Source organism: Moschus berezovskii, chromosome Y (genome assembly GCF_049115385.1).
Source record: "Moschus berezovskii isolate FMDL1 chromosome Y, NW_MosBer_1.0, whole genome shotgun sequence".
Taxonomy (NCBI): domain Eukaryota; kingdom Metazoa; phylum Chordata; class Mammalia; order Artiodactyla; family Moschidae; genus Moschus; species Moschus berezovskii.
The window spans coordinates 81,265,461-81,280,781 of record NC_142489.1 but is presented as its reverse complement, the minus strand read 5'-3'; the positions used below and the strand labels follow the sequence as shown (position 1 = coordinate 81,280,781).

The window sequence follows — 15,321 nt, the reverse complement described above, 5'->3', positions numbered from 1 at the left end:
CAAAGATTACACTACGTTCAACTTCAACAATAGCAGAAAAATGACACACTGAGTCTGGCCACTTTGCTTTGAACTTCAGGCTCAGATCAGCATGGGCTTGTAGCCTAGAGAGGTGCTGAGCCTCGCAGAGATAAAGCCTCACTGATAAAGATGGGGACCCCAACTCCTCATTTACCTAGAGAATTCATTCTTCGTCAACCTTGTCTGGAGGTCAAATTAAAGAAAGGGAAAATAGGAACTTCCCTGGTGGTACAGAGGTTAAACTCCATACTCCCAATGCAGGGGGCCCAGGTTGGATTTCTACGCAGGGAACTAGATTCCACTTGCCCCGGCTAATAGTTCACATGCCACCAATGAAGGTCAAAGGTCGCGCGTCTCACAAATAAGACCCCGCCTAACCAAATAAATATTTAAAGAAAGGGAAAACAAGACAGGCAGACACTCCAGCTGGTGTGCTGTACCTCCCTTTGGCTCCTGGTATCTATCTGAGGAATGGGGACCGATTAGTCTTGGACAGGAACCTGTGTCTTCTTGCTCAGGTAAGATGTCAACTCCTCCTCACACCAACTGCGGGCAAAGACCTCTGCTTAATGACTCAGGTCCGAAGGTCCTGCCTGCCCCTACCACCACCCCAACCCCCATGTCTGCGGGGTCTTTGTTTGACCAAGTTGGCCCAGATTCCCAAGGCTCCATGAGCATGCATTTCTTGAATTCCTTCCCCACCTTCTCTGCTGCCACCTCTCAGTTCAGTTCAGTTCAGTCGCTCAGTCGTGTCTGACTCTTTGCGACCCCATGAATCACAGCACGCCAGGCCTCCCTGTCCAGCACCAGCTCCCAGAGTTCACTCAAACTCATGTCCATCGAGTCGGCAATGCCACCCAGCCATCTCATTCTCTGTCATCCCCGTCTCCTCCTGCCCCCAATCCCTCCCAGCATCAGACTCTTTTCCAGTGAGTCAACTCGTCCCATGAGGTGGCCAAAGTATTGGAGTTTCAGTTATAGCATCAGTCCTTCCAATGAACACCCAGGATGGAGACCCCCAGAACATAACAAGGGAACAAAATGGTGGAAGTAGCAAAGGCCCAGAAAACAGTGAGAGACTCTGCAGGCAGGAAGCACGGTCTTTCATCCTGACATCACCTCCAATAGACCCGAACGCGCTTGGGGTCTGATAAGGGGTGCCAAGTTCCCCTGACTGATCCCCGAAAGCAGGTCAGAAAGGATGTAGGATCCCTCAAGGATCCATCAAGAATAAAGATTAGCCTCCTCTGAGCTGGTTCCACTGGCTATCAGCTCACTATCCGACTTCTCCCATCTCTTTGCTACCCCCACCCAGAATGTCACCTCCAAACACCAACCTGGTACAAAGACCAAGATACAGACCGAGTGCTGGACCGCAGGGCTCCTCCAAAGCCTTCATTCTCCCACTTAACGTGACCATTGCATTCCGCCCAGCACCCAAGAAGGGGGGCTGCTCCTAATACCACACACCAGAGATTTACTCTTTTAAGGGGCCACACGTAGTCACCCCAAAGCCCCATCCAACCCACTCATAGAAGACTGGAGCCACAAATCGCTCAAACTTCATTTATCACCATAATGAGGGAAGATTAGGAATGGCTCTGTCCCAAGGGCACACTTGGGGTTGGCCACCAGGGATATTCCAAAAGGGAGTTTTCACAGCACACTGGGAAAACATCCTGTCATTAAAGAAATCGCTGTACGAAAACTGACCCGAGTGTGCACACGTGCATGCATGTCTTTGTCTGGTGTGTGTGCACATATTGATCTGGGGCCCTTCAGAGAGCCTCTCAGGACTAGGAATGAAGATGCTTGCAAGGAGAATGGCTGAATGCTCAACTCCTTTAGAGGGGGAAGAATATTCATTCAATTTTACGGGAGAGGCATTTTTCGAAGTGAACAGACACCACGAAAGAGGGATCAAAGAGCAAAAAAAAAAAAAAAAAAAAAAAACTAGGAGGAGGAGGACTGAGGAACATAGAAAAGAGGAAGATCAAACTAAACAGCAGCTGAAATGAGAACATGACAGTAAAAGGAGAAAGACAGGAGGCCCATCTCATCATTTCTGCTCTCAGAAATGAGGAACCACTGCATTCCAAAGGGAAAACACAGGCAGCCTTTTCATGCATAAAGTTAGAAAAGAAGTTATCACACAAAAATACTTCCCATGAAGTGGAGTAGCAGGAGATGGTGGTGTTGCCCGTGTTACAGCAGGACATCCTGTTCTCTACAACATTCCTATGTGGTTAACAGATTCCACACTTCTGTTACCGAAAAACACAACTGACCATATCAGGTAGGGTTCAACCAATTTTTTCCATAAAGAGCCACAGAGTAAATGAACCTTTGCAGGAGTATAGCCTCTACTCCAAAAGTGCCATAACATAATGCGTGAAATACTGCATTCCAATAAAACTTTATTTACAAAAACAAGTTGGGGGCCAGATTTGGTCCACAGGTTGGAATGTGTGCCAGCCCCTGACTGCTAACCATGCCTTAACATTGAAATCGCTCCCTGTCCAGTCCAGAGGTTTAGAAAAATAACCCTGACTACTTGGCCCCACCTCCAGAGACTGACTTCACAGGCATGAGGGAAGGCCTGAGTGGTGGCCTTAAAAAGGTTCCTCGGGTGTTTCCAATTGGCCAGTAAGGCTGTAAGCCCTGTATTACACAGATGTTGTCTGTGAGTAAAGAAAATGCCTCATGATTTGTCTTAACCCTTGTGCACCTTGTATGAAACCTTGGGGTTCATACAAACAGATCTACACATCACCAAAATAATCAAGTATGAGCATGCGTGTGTACCTGTGTGTGTCTACACTGCATCTTTTGTTTGTTTGGTTTTGCTTTTGTTCTTGCATGTGTGCTCAGTCATGTCTGATTCTTTGCAACCACATGGAGTGCATCCCGCCAGGCTTCTCTGTCCATGAGACCTCCCAGGCTGGAATATTGGAATGGATTGCCATTTCCTTCTCCAGGGGGATCTTCTTGACCCAGGAATCTAACCCACGTCTCTGGCATTGGCAGGCGGAGTCTTTATCACGAAGCCACCTGGAAAGCCTAGAGTGCATGTGGCCTACCCATGTGTGTCTACAGTAAGTGCAATGTCTTAATTTTAGCCTAAAAACTGAATATTCATAATCAAGAGGAATGAAAAATAAAGCACTTCTTTTCACAAAATATGGGGTCAACGTGCTATTGTAATGTTTATTCTAATGAGAAACCACCAAAAGTCAGGGAGGGGATTGCTCTAGGGTCCCTGGGAATGGACCTTTAGGAGTTGAGTGTCACAAACTTTCAACAGTGTATGGACTCAACTGTCCTCCCCAGAGAGAAAAAGATGAGCTTCTCTTTCTCATTTGGCTCCTAGCAGCTTGTGCAGACAGTGTCAGACTTTATTTTTTGGGGGCTCCAAAATCACTGCAGATGCTGATTGCAGCCATGAAATTAAAAGACGCTTACTCCTTGGAAGGAAAGTCATGACCAACCTAGATAGTATATTAAAAAGCAGAGACATTACTTTGCCAACAAAGGTCCGTCTGGTCAAGGCTACGGTTTTTTCCCGTGGCCATGTATGGACGTGAGAGTTGGACTATGAAGAAGGCTGATCGCCGAAGAATTGATGCTTTTAAACTGTGGTGCTGGAGAAGACTCTTGAGAGTCCCTTGGACTGTAAGAGATCCAATCAGTCCATTCTAGAGGAGATCAATCCTGGGTGTTCATTGGAGGGACTGATGCTAAAGCTGAAACAGCAATACTTTGGCCACCTCATGCGACGAGTTGACTCACTGGAAAAGACTCTGATGGTGGGAAGGATTGGGAGCGGGAGGAGAAAGGGATGACAGAGAATGAGATGGCTGCATGGCATCACCGACTCTATGGACATGAGTTTGCGTGAACTCCGGGAGTTGGTGCTGGACAGGGAAGCCTGGCGTGCTGTGATTCATGGGGTCGCAAAGAGTCAGACACGACTGAGCAACTGAACTGAACTGAACTGAGATTATCAGGACTCCTTCTGCCCTTCTATATCGGGAATATCTGCAGAATCCAACCTGGCTGTCAACATTTAAACTTCTCAGATGATAGGAAGACAGCTTAGGCTATAAATGCAAACCAGGGACTAAAAGAAAGAAGGAAAGAAAGAAACACACCCACTTTGGAGAAATGAGGCACCAACCTTACCTTGCCGATGGGAACATAAATCAGAACCACCCTTCAGAGGGCAATCTGGCAATATCTCTCCAAATATCAGCAGCACAGAGCCTGTGGCCCACGGCTCCACTTCTAGGACCATATCCTGTGGATTCACTCCCACCTGGGCAGAAGGGTCTTCATCGCAGCTGTTTCCAACAGCAAAAATAGAGAACTACTCAATACGTAAAGTGCCTGGATGAATAAGTTACCATTCACCTTTAAAGGGAAGAAAATACAGCCACTAAAATAACAGCGTGATAGCTCTGTGTGCAGTGAAATGGAAAGCCCATCTGTTTAATGAAAAGGAAAATAGTAAAGGACATTAGCGCTGGTGTAGGGGAGAAAAGGAGGAAAGGAAATGCAGATACTAATATATGTGTTCTTGGGCTTCTCAGTGTGGACATTAGTGCCTTGCAGGTGGGAGTAAATGGCCAGGAGCAGTTCTGGCACTGCAAAATGTTTGACAGCAATCATGACCTCCACCCACTAGATGGCAGTAGCACTCACATCCCTGGGACAATAAAGGGTCCAGGGGATTCCCTGGTGGTTCAGTGGTTAAGACTCCATCTTCCAACTGAGGAAGCACAGGTTTGATCCCTGGGAATTAAGATCCCACATGAGACACACGGTGCAGCCCTCCCCTGGACTCCCTGTTCAAAAGTGTCTGGAGAATCCCAGGGATGGGGGATCCTGGTGGGCCGCCATCTAATGGGGTCGCACAGAGTTAAAACTGTCTCAGTTCAGTTCAGTCGCTCAGTCGTGTCCGACTCTCCGCGACCCCATGAATCACAGCACGCCAGGCCTCCCTGTCCATCACCAACTCCCGGAGTACACTCAAACCCATGTCCACAGAGTCAGTGATGCCATCCAGCCATCTCATTCTCGGTCGTCCCCTTCTCCTCCCGCCCCAAACCTTTCCCAGCATCAGAGTCTTCTCCAGTGAGTCAAGTCGTTGCATGAGGTGGCCAAAGTATTGCAGTTTCAGCTTTAGCATCAGTCCCTCCAATGAACATCCAGGATTGATCTCCCTTAGAATGGACTGGTTGGATCTCCTTGCAGTATAAAGGACTCTCAAGAGTCTTCTCCAACACCACAGTTCAAAAGCATCGATCCTTCGGCGATCAGACTTCTTCACAGTCCAACTCTCACCTCCATACATGACCACGGGAAAAACCATTGCCTTGACTAGACAGACCTTGGTTGGCAAAGTAATGTCTCTGCTTTTTAATATACTATCAAGGTTGGTCATAATCTAGACATTGTTAAGTGGGGCCCAGATCACCCAGACTGAGGTCGAAAAGAGCTTTCCAAGGAGACTAAATAGAGCCAACAAGGAAAGAGGATGGACCAAAAAAATAAAAGGCGCCAACACTGGTCACACTATTATTTTCACAGGTGGGGAGTGATAAAGAGGAACAGGTGATCAGAGGTTACAGGTATAGACTGGCTTTTCATTAATCATCTTTCGGTACTTTGACTTGGAGAAGGGGATGGCAATCTATGCCAGTATTCTTCTCTTAAGAATTCCCTGGACAGAAGAGCCTGGCAGGCTACAGACCATGGGATCCTACCTTGACTTCTTGTTCCCTGTGCATTCATTACATAGAAAAACATTTTTTTCTTCAATTGTGTGATTCCTCAAAAATCAGAACACACTAACGAACAGCCAAGCCAGCTTTGATGTATGATGGACTAAAATCCCACTACCTAAGGCTCCAGCCATAAAAGAAACAGCCATCAAAGCAAAATGTTTTAAGGGCACTTCCTATGTGGTCATTGATTAAGACCACGCTTTCACTACAGGGGGCACGGGTTCCATCTCTGGTCAGGGAGCTAAGATGCCATGAGTCACATCCCACCTCCAAAAAGTTTTAAAACAAAAATATAAACACTCCTTTATAAGTTAAAAGAAAAAAAAAAAAAACTCCTTTATTCAAAAGACACAGGCAGACTATAAAGAATGGTCTTGCCTGAGGCACAAGTTACTGGCTCCTTCAAACGAATAATATCTTTAGACAAGACACCCTGGAAGATGCTCTTGTCAGTCAGTAAAGCAGATATCTTTCTCACCTCATTCACTCTAAGAAAAAAAAGAAAAATCAAGACAACAACTGGAAAACTGGGGTACCCAGACCTGCATCCAAGACCTCAAAGAATGCCTGGCTTCCAAAGTCTTGCTTTCTGCAGAGAAAAGCAAGGAGGCTGGTGACATTGACAGTGGAAGAATAAACAAGAAGAAAGTTTTCAGGTCTGAGGATTTCTGTTTTTCTTGAAAATTCAGGGTTGGACAGCACAAATTCAATGGGTGGGAGCTGCCTCCTTGAAAAAAAAAGTACTTTGTGCTTCATTCCATTGCCATCCAAATCCTTATCTGACCCTTGATTCCTACAGCTGGGCCAACGAACCCTACAGCAGCAAGTGGTGAGAGCTCGTGAAAGTGAAAAGATGCCCTGTCCTGCAGCATTGCAGATCATTTGTCTTGGTTAAAAAGCTACATGGCAGACAGACCCAAATCTGAAGGCAAAACTCAACCACAAGCCATGTGTGATCCTGGGTAGGTAACTTTATTTCTCTGTGCAATGGGGCTATTACCTTACCTTGAAGGTTACTGTATATTTTTTTTTAATAGTTTTCCCATACAGAGAGTAAAGTTCACTTTTTGGAGAATCCAGGAATCTTAACACCTGTGCAGATGCAAGTAAACACCAGGACAAAACAAATAGAATGCAGAACTGCCACACATGACTGGCAAAGAGGAAGGGTGACCGTGAGAATGCTTCTGTACAGCTTTCTTTTTGAGGGTGTGGAGGCGGGAGGAGAGTGTGAGAAAGCAAACCACACTGCTGAGAACTAGGAGTGAACCTGAGGGGCCCAGACTGGTCCTTGCATGTTCAAATAAGGAGCTCCCACCAGCCAACCTGAGCTGGAGCCCCTCAAGCCACTGTCCCATCACTTCTGGGTTGCAAGACCAGGTGACTGTGATAAACAAGGCCTCAGCCTCAGTGGGGACAGAGACTCACTCCAACTCCACCACCTCTGTCTCTACAATCCCATCCCTGGGGCCCCCTCTCCAGTTCTCAGTTCCTCCCTCTGAAAATGGCATCACAGGACAAGATGAGCCCAGAGGGCACTGACCACCAGAGTCTGTGTCTTCAGGCTGGAAGATCACTCCACACTAGTGGCTTCCTGTCCCTCCATAAAACCTGGTATATTCAAAGGGCTCCGGATAGCACACCCCAAGTATTTCTTCTCTGCTTGTCTCTTGCTCCTTTCTCAGACTCCTCTGCTCACTTTTCCTAATGCCTACATGCACAGTGGGCTTCCCTGATGGCAAAGAACCCGCCTGCCAAAGCAAGAGACACAGGTTCGATCCCTGGGTTGGGAAGGTCACCTGGAGAAGGAAATGGCAATCCACTCCAGTATTCTTGCCTGGAAAGTCCCATGGACACAGGAGCCTGGGGGCTACAGTCCATGGGGTTGCAAAGAGTCAGACAGGACTAAGCAACAACAACACGGGCAAGTGGATCAGGCCTCTCACTCTTTCTTTATGCTCCTGGCCATGGTCTCTGAACGTTCGCACTACTGCCATCGCGGCTGCATAATTCTCTGTCGTGGGGATTGTTCTGTGCACTGCAGAAGATTTAGCAGCATCCCTGGTCAGCAATCACTTGCCAGCAGCTTCCCTCGTTCCCCACTTCGCCTAACTTATGAGACCTACTGCTTTGAATCCAAACCCATGAATACATCTTTATTCTCAGAATTGCACGTTCTGCCCTGACCTGGCCTGATTCAAGCCTCCAACTACCCTCATGTTCTCTCCACCTAGGAATCTAGCAGGCATCTCAAACTTGCGAAATTGAGACCTGAACCCAGTGGCTCTTGTTTCTCCTGCTGTATCCAAACCTGTCAACCCAGGCAAGACCCAGCAAATCTCTGCTGCAGGGCCTGCTCCAGAGGAGCAGGCTGTAGCAACAGCTTCCTAACCAAGCTGCAACAATGACTCCAGCAATCATAAAGTGGCTGGACGAAAACAGAAATGAAGTTCAGCTAGGGATGTGTCTGGAGATGAAAGTAAAGATCTGATGCTGTAAAGAATGTCACTGCATAGGAACCTGGAATGTTATGTCCGTGAATCAAGGTAAGTTGGATGGGGTCAAGCAGGACAGAGCAAGAGTAAACCTCAGTGTCTTAGGATTCAGGGAACTAAAATGGAGTGGGATGAGCAAATTTAACTGGGATGGTCATTATATCTACTACAGTGGGCAAGAATCCCATAGGAGAAATGGAGGAGCCCTCGTAATCCACTAAAGAGTCCGAAATGCAGTACTTGGGTGCAACCTCCAAAATGACAGAATGAGCTCAGTTCATTTCCAAGGCAAACCATTCACTTTACTGAAGTCTCTGCCCCAAATGCTGATGCTGAAGAAGCTGAAATTAATCAGTTCTATGAAGACCTACACAACCTTGTAGAATTAACACCAAATGAAAGATGTCCTTATCATCTCAGGGGACTGGAATGCAAAAGCAGGAAGTCAAGAGGTACCTGGAGTGACAGGCAAGTTGGACCTTGGAGTACAAAATGAAGCAGGGCCCAGACTAATCAAATTCTGCCAAGAGAATGCACTGGTCATACCAAATATCCTTTTACAACAGCACGAGAGACGACTTTACAGGAGGATGTCACCAAATGGTCTATGCTGATGTCAGATTGATAATATTCTTGGGAGCAATCAAGGGGGAGAAGCTGTATACGGTCTGCAAAAACAAGACCCGGAGTTGACTGTGGATCATCATCAGATCATCAGCTTCTCATGGAAAAAATGCAGGCTTAAACTAAACGGGGCAGAGTGGGGTGTGGGTAGAGGGCAGAACCACTAGGCCAGCCAGGTACAACTTGAATCAAATCCCCTCTGAATATGCGGTGGAGGTGACAAATCGTTTCAAGGGTTTAGATCTAGTAAACAGAGTGCCTCAAGTACTGTGGAAGGAGACCCAAAATATTGTACAGCGAACAAATCCATCCCAAAGAAAAATAAAAGCACGAAGGCAAAGTGATTGTCTGAGGAGGGTTTACACATAGCTGTGGAAAGGAGAGAAGCAAAAAGCTTGACGAAAACGCAAAGGTACCCCAACTAAGTGCAGAGTTCCAGAGAACAGCAAGGAGAGACAAGCAGGGCTTCTTCAATAAACAATGCAAAGGAATAGAAGAAAACAACAGAAGGGGAAAGACTAGAGCTCTCTTCAAGAAAACTGGAAATATCCAAAGAACATTTCATCCAAAGATAGGCACAAAAAAGGACAGAAACCGTAAAGGCCGAAAAGAAGCAGAAGAGATCAAGATGCGATGGAAAGAATATATAGAGGTGTAGAAAAAAAAGGCCTAAACGACCCAGATAAGCACCCTTCACCTTCCCAGAGCCAGACATTCAGGAGTGTGAAATCAAGTAAGATGATGGAATTCCAGCAGAGCTACTTAAAATCCTAAAAGACAATGGTATCAAGGTGCTGCACTCAAGACGTCAGCAAATCTGGAAAACCTAATAACAGCCACGGGCCTGGAAAAGGTCAATCCTTTTCCCAATTTCCAAGAAGGGTAGGACGAAAGAACGTTCAAACCACGGCACAATTGTGCTCATCTCCCACGCTAATAAAGTTATGCTCAAAATCCTTCATGCTAGGCTTCAGCATTACATGAACTGAGAAATTCCAGATGTTCAAGGTGGGCTTAGGAACATCAGAGGAACCAGATCTCAAGTTGTCACCATTGGCTGGATCACAGAAATAGCAAGTTAACTCCAGAGAAACCTCTACCTCTTTTTCACTGACCACTCTATAAAGTCTTTGGTTGTGTTGATCATAACAGATTGTGGAAAACTCTTAAAGAGGTGGCAATACAGGACCATCTTTACCTGGATCCTGAGAGACCTGTAGGCAGGTCAGGAAGCAACAGTTAGAACCAGGTATGGAACAATTGCTTGGTTCAGGATTGAGAAAGGATGACAAGGCTGTTGATTGTCACCTTGCTTATTGAACTTAAGTTCATGCATAGCACTTCATGAGAAATGCCAGGCTGGATGAGTTGCAACCCCAAATCATGATTGCTGGGAGAAATGTCAACTACCTAAGATATGCATATGAATACCCCTCTAATGACAGAAAACGAACAGGGACTAAAGAACCTCTTCATGGGGGTGAAGGAGGACAGTTCAAACGCAGGCATAAAACTCATTATAAAAACCCAGATCACAGTATCCGATTCCATCACTTCATGGCAAATAGAAGGGAGAAAGGGGAAAGCTGTGCCAGATTTCCTCTTCTTGAGCTCTAAAATCACTGCAGATGGTGACGGAAGCCATCAAATTAGAAAACACGTATTGGCAGGAAAGCTATGACAAACCTAGACAGTGTGTAAAAAGGCAAAGCTATCACTTTTCTGACAAAGGTCCAAAGAGTCGAGGCTATGGTCTTCCTAGTAGTCACATATGGTTTTCAGAGATGGACCAAAAAGGAGGCAGAACACCAAAGAACTGATGCTTTCTGAACTGTGGGCCTGGAGAACTCCTGACAGTCCCTTGGACAGCAAGGAGACCAAGCCAGTCAATGTTCAAGGAAATCAACCCTAAATACTCATCGGAAGGACTGCTGCTGAAGCTGAAGCTCTAATACTTTGGCCACCCGATGTGAAGAGCCAACTCACTGGAAAAGACCCTGATGTTGGGAAAGACTGAAGGCAGAAGGTGAAGCCGGAGACAAGGATGAGATGGTTGGGTGGCATCACCGATGCAGTGGATATGAACCTGGACAAACTCCGGGAGATGGTGGAAGACAGGGAGACCTGGCGTGCTGCCATCCACAGCTTCACAAAGTGTCAGACACATCTTGGCCACTGAGCCACCACAAGGGTGTGTCCTAATTTCATTCTTTTACTTTTAGCTGTCAATATTTTCCAGTATCACTTTTAAAAGAAATGATCTTTTCTCCCTTGCATATTGCTGCCTCCTTTGTTGTAGATTAGGGGACCATTTGGGCATGAGTTTATCTCCGGGTTTTCTATCGTGTTCCATTGGCCTATATTCCTGTTTCTGTCTCAGTTCCATGCCGCACTGATTACTATCAGTTCAGTTCAGTTCAGTCGCTCAGTCGTGTCCGACTCTCCGCGACTCCATGAATCACAGCAGGCCAGGCCTCCCTGTCCATCACCAACTCCCGGAGTTCACTCAAACTCACGTCCACAGAGTCGGTGATGCCATCCAGCTATCCCATTCTCTGTCGTCCGCTTTTCCTTCCGCTCCCACCCTTTCCCAGCCTGAGTCTTTTCCAGTGAGTCAACCTGTCACATGAGGCGGCCAAAGTACTGCAGTTTCAGCTTTAGCATCAGTCCTTCCAATGAACACCCAGGATTGATCTCCTTTTGTAGTAAAGGCTGAAGTCACGGAGTCTGAATCCTACAGCTCTTCTTTTTCTCTCTCAAGACAGCATGGTTCTTTAAGGGCTTCTCTATTTCCATACAAGTTTGAAAAAAATTTTTTTCTATTATCTGTGAAAAATGCCATTGGTAATTTCATAGGAATGGCACTGAATCTGTAAACTGCATTTTGCGGTGTAGCCCTTTTCATAATATTGATTCTTCCAGTACACGAGAATGGTATATCTCTCCATATCTTTGTGTCACCTTTGTTTCATCCATGCCTTATTATTTTCTGTGCACCAGTCTCTTCCCAGCCTAGGCAGGTTTATTCCCAGGAATTTTACTCTTCTTGTGGCCATGGTGAATGGGATTGCTTCCTTAGTTTCTATTTTTGATGTTTTGTTGTTATTGTATAGGAAAGCAAGAGTTTTCCGTGTGTTAATTTTGTATCCAGCAACTTCCCTAAAGTCCTTAATTAGTTCTAGTCATTTCCTGGTGGCATCTTTGGTTTCTCTGGGCATGGTATCACATCATGGGCAAACAGTGTCAGTTTCACCTCTTTTTCAGTTTGTTTGAAAATGGTTTTCTTCTTTTCCTCTGATTGCTGTCACTTGGAGTCGCAAGACTATACTGAATAACAATGGTGAGAGTGGGCATCTTTGTCTTATTCTAAACCTTAGGGGACATGCTTTTACCATTGGGGATCATGTTTGCAGTGGATTTATCCATATGTGGTAGCCGTTATTAGCATGAAGAAGATTCCCTCTGATCCCACTGCCTGAACAGGTTTTCCCGTACACCCATCATAAATGGGTGTTGGATTCTGTCAGAAGTGTTTGCGTTTTTATCCTAAATAGTTTCAAGAGCTCTCCTTGGAAAACTTAGTTATCTTTCAGTGTTCTTTCTTCCTTTTGCCCCCTGATGCAAAGAGCTGACTCATTAGGAAATGCCCTGATGCTGGGAAAGATTGACGGTAAAAGGAGAAGTGGTCAGCAGATGATGAGATGGTTCAGTAACATCACCAAACCCAAGGACATGAATCTGAACAAATTCTGGGAGACAGGGAAGGGAAGTCTGGCAGGCTAGAGTCCATGGGGTTCCAAAGAGTTGGGTATGGCTTACTGACTGAACAACAACACAAATTCTCTCCTTCTGTGATTCACTCTTGACTACTTCCTTTCCTAACGCACTTCACCCTATCCATATCTCAGTTATGCTAATTTCACTCCTTATCATGCTTTAGATTCAGCCACATATCACTGTCTTTTTTGCCACCCACCTGGCACCAAATGTGGGATTTCTCAACTTCAGATGACTCAGTAGTCTCCTATCCATCCTCTAGCATGCACATATTTCAATCGGACACTGTCTACCTTGCTACAATCAGAGAAAATTGTCACTCACCAGCTAAGCCATGTGACAGGAAGCAAGATCTTGAGAAGAGCCTACGAGGACTCTGGATTCTAACTTATTCTCGATCTTCACGTTGTTCCTTTAACTCTATTCCTCAATCACACTGAACTTTCAGTCTGTGCACGGTTCTCCTCGGTCTCACCGTCTGTGCCTATGCCATTCCTTCTGCATCCATTGCTTTTTCCTTTTTGTTAATGCCTATGAGACCTTATTTTAAATTCCTCACGCAGCTGTTTCTGACTTTACAGATTGTTAAATAGATCACTACTTCAGATTGACCTGTTCGATGTGCTTTGATAGTCTTCGCTGACTGGAACAGACGGTCATCTCCCAAGTCTATTTCGCTTGGGATTTTATTCGATTCTCTTCTGGAGTAGAGGCCTGTTTTTGAAACATATAACCTAAATAATGGAATCGATAAGAAACATGGTTTTTTTAAACTTACTAATCTTAATAAACTTAATAAACTCTGGACTCAAAGACAGATTATTGAGATCCTATCCCTCCAAAAAAGAAGTATATTGTTTACAAGTTAAAACCAACACCTTTGGGAGGATAGAAGATGGCGGAGGAATAGGATGGGGGCGACCACTTTCTCCCCCACAAATTCAGCGAAAGAACATTCGAACGCTGAGTAAATCCCACAAAACAACTTCTGAATGTCCGCAGAAGACATCAGGCACCCAGAAAAGCAGCCCATTGTCTTCTAAAGGAGGTAGGAAAGAGTATAAAAGAAATAAAGAGAGTCAAAAGAGGGAGGGATGGAACTCCATTCCAGGAAGGGAGGCTAAAAAAAAAAAAAAAAAAGAGAGAGAGAGAGGCAGAGAAGTTTCCAAACACCTGGAAACACTCATGGGCGAGTCTGTGGCGAGCCTTGGAACCTCAGAGGGCCACATAACCAGGAGAAAAAAAAATAAAAAATTAAAACCCACAGACTAAATGCCCAGAGGAAACTCTCAGCGGAGAAGCGGCGCACCTGCCCCGCAACTCCCACTAGCAAGCGGGGGCTGGGCAGAAGGCAGCGCTTAGAGAGAGGACCGAACCTAAACGCCCCGAGGGCAATCTGAGGGCATTAATGGGGAGATAGCTAAGCAGACTGAGGGATAGTGACCCTGCGGAAAGGCGAAAAGCCTGTGAAAAGGCGAAAAGTCCCAACCTAAGACTCTGCCAGCCCCGCTCACAGAACAAAGGACTGAGCAGAGTGAGCCAGCTGCGGCTGACCCATCCCCCATCCCCCGCCGACACAGGCAGGAAATGCAGCCAGCGCCAGAAGGGGCAAATGCGACCCCAGTGAGGCCTCCAATACCAAGTGGCAGGCAGGCTTCGTCGCTGACCGAGACTTCTTGGTTTCGGGCTGGTTGATATCCGACTGAGAAGGTGCACCCGTTGGACACCCAGAAAACCGAGTGGCAGGGAGCAGGGAGGCAATAAGTCGCAGTGACTGCGCTTGGCAAACGCCTGGTCACCTGAGCTGCTCGGACCGGGGAAGGTACAAAATGCAAGCCCAGCCAAGTCGCGCCTTTGTGGAGTTCCTGAGGACCTGAACCTGAGCCGCTCAAACCTGGGAGGTGCATACACCAGCGCCAGCCACAGACAGTGCCCGACAGAGCAACCTAGAGCCTGAGCAGCATAAACAGGGAAAGCACACATGTCACCAGCGGGGGCAATCCCAGTGTAGCCGAGACACTGCACGAACTCCCCACAGACGTCAGGGATATTTGCTAGCAGCGTCCCTCACTCCCCACAGCACGACTGAACAGAGAGAAGAAATCCAACCCCACACACAGAGAGGAGACTACATAATTAAGAAAACTCCACAAACTGTCAGAAGACGGAAAGGCCACCCCAAGCACAGCAGGATAAGTAAGATGAAGTGGCAGAATAATACCCAGCAAGTAAAGGAACAGGATAAATGCCCACCAACACAAACAAAAGAGGAAGATATAGGGAACCTACCTGATAAAGAATTTCGAATTTTAATAGTGAAAATGATTCAAAATCTGGAAAGCAAAACGGAGATACAGATTAATAACTTGGAGAAAAGGATTGAGAAGATGCGAGAAAGTTTTAATAAGGATTTAGAGGAAATAAAAAAGAGTCAGTATAAAATGAATAATGCAATAGATGAGATCAGAAACACTCTGGAGGGAACAAACAGTAGAAAAATGGAGGCAGAAGACACGATAAGTGAGCTAGAAGACAGAATTGTAGAAATTAATAAAACAGAGAGGGGAAAAAGAAAAACGAATTAAAAGACATGAGGACAATATTAGAGACCTCTGGGA

At 46.0% G+C, this 15,321-nt stretch overlaps 1 pseudogene; it reads right to left on the bottom strand.

Moving 5' to 3' along the window:
- The window catches only part of LOC148773178 (MYND-type zinc finger-containing chromatin reader ZMYND8-like), a 115,575-nt pseudogene extending 107,771 nt beyond the window's left edge, over nt 1-7,804 (bottom strand).
- Between the last annotated feature and the right edge of the window lie 7,517 nt (nt 7,805-15,321).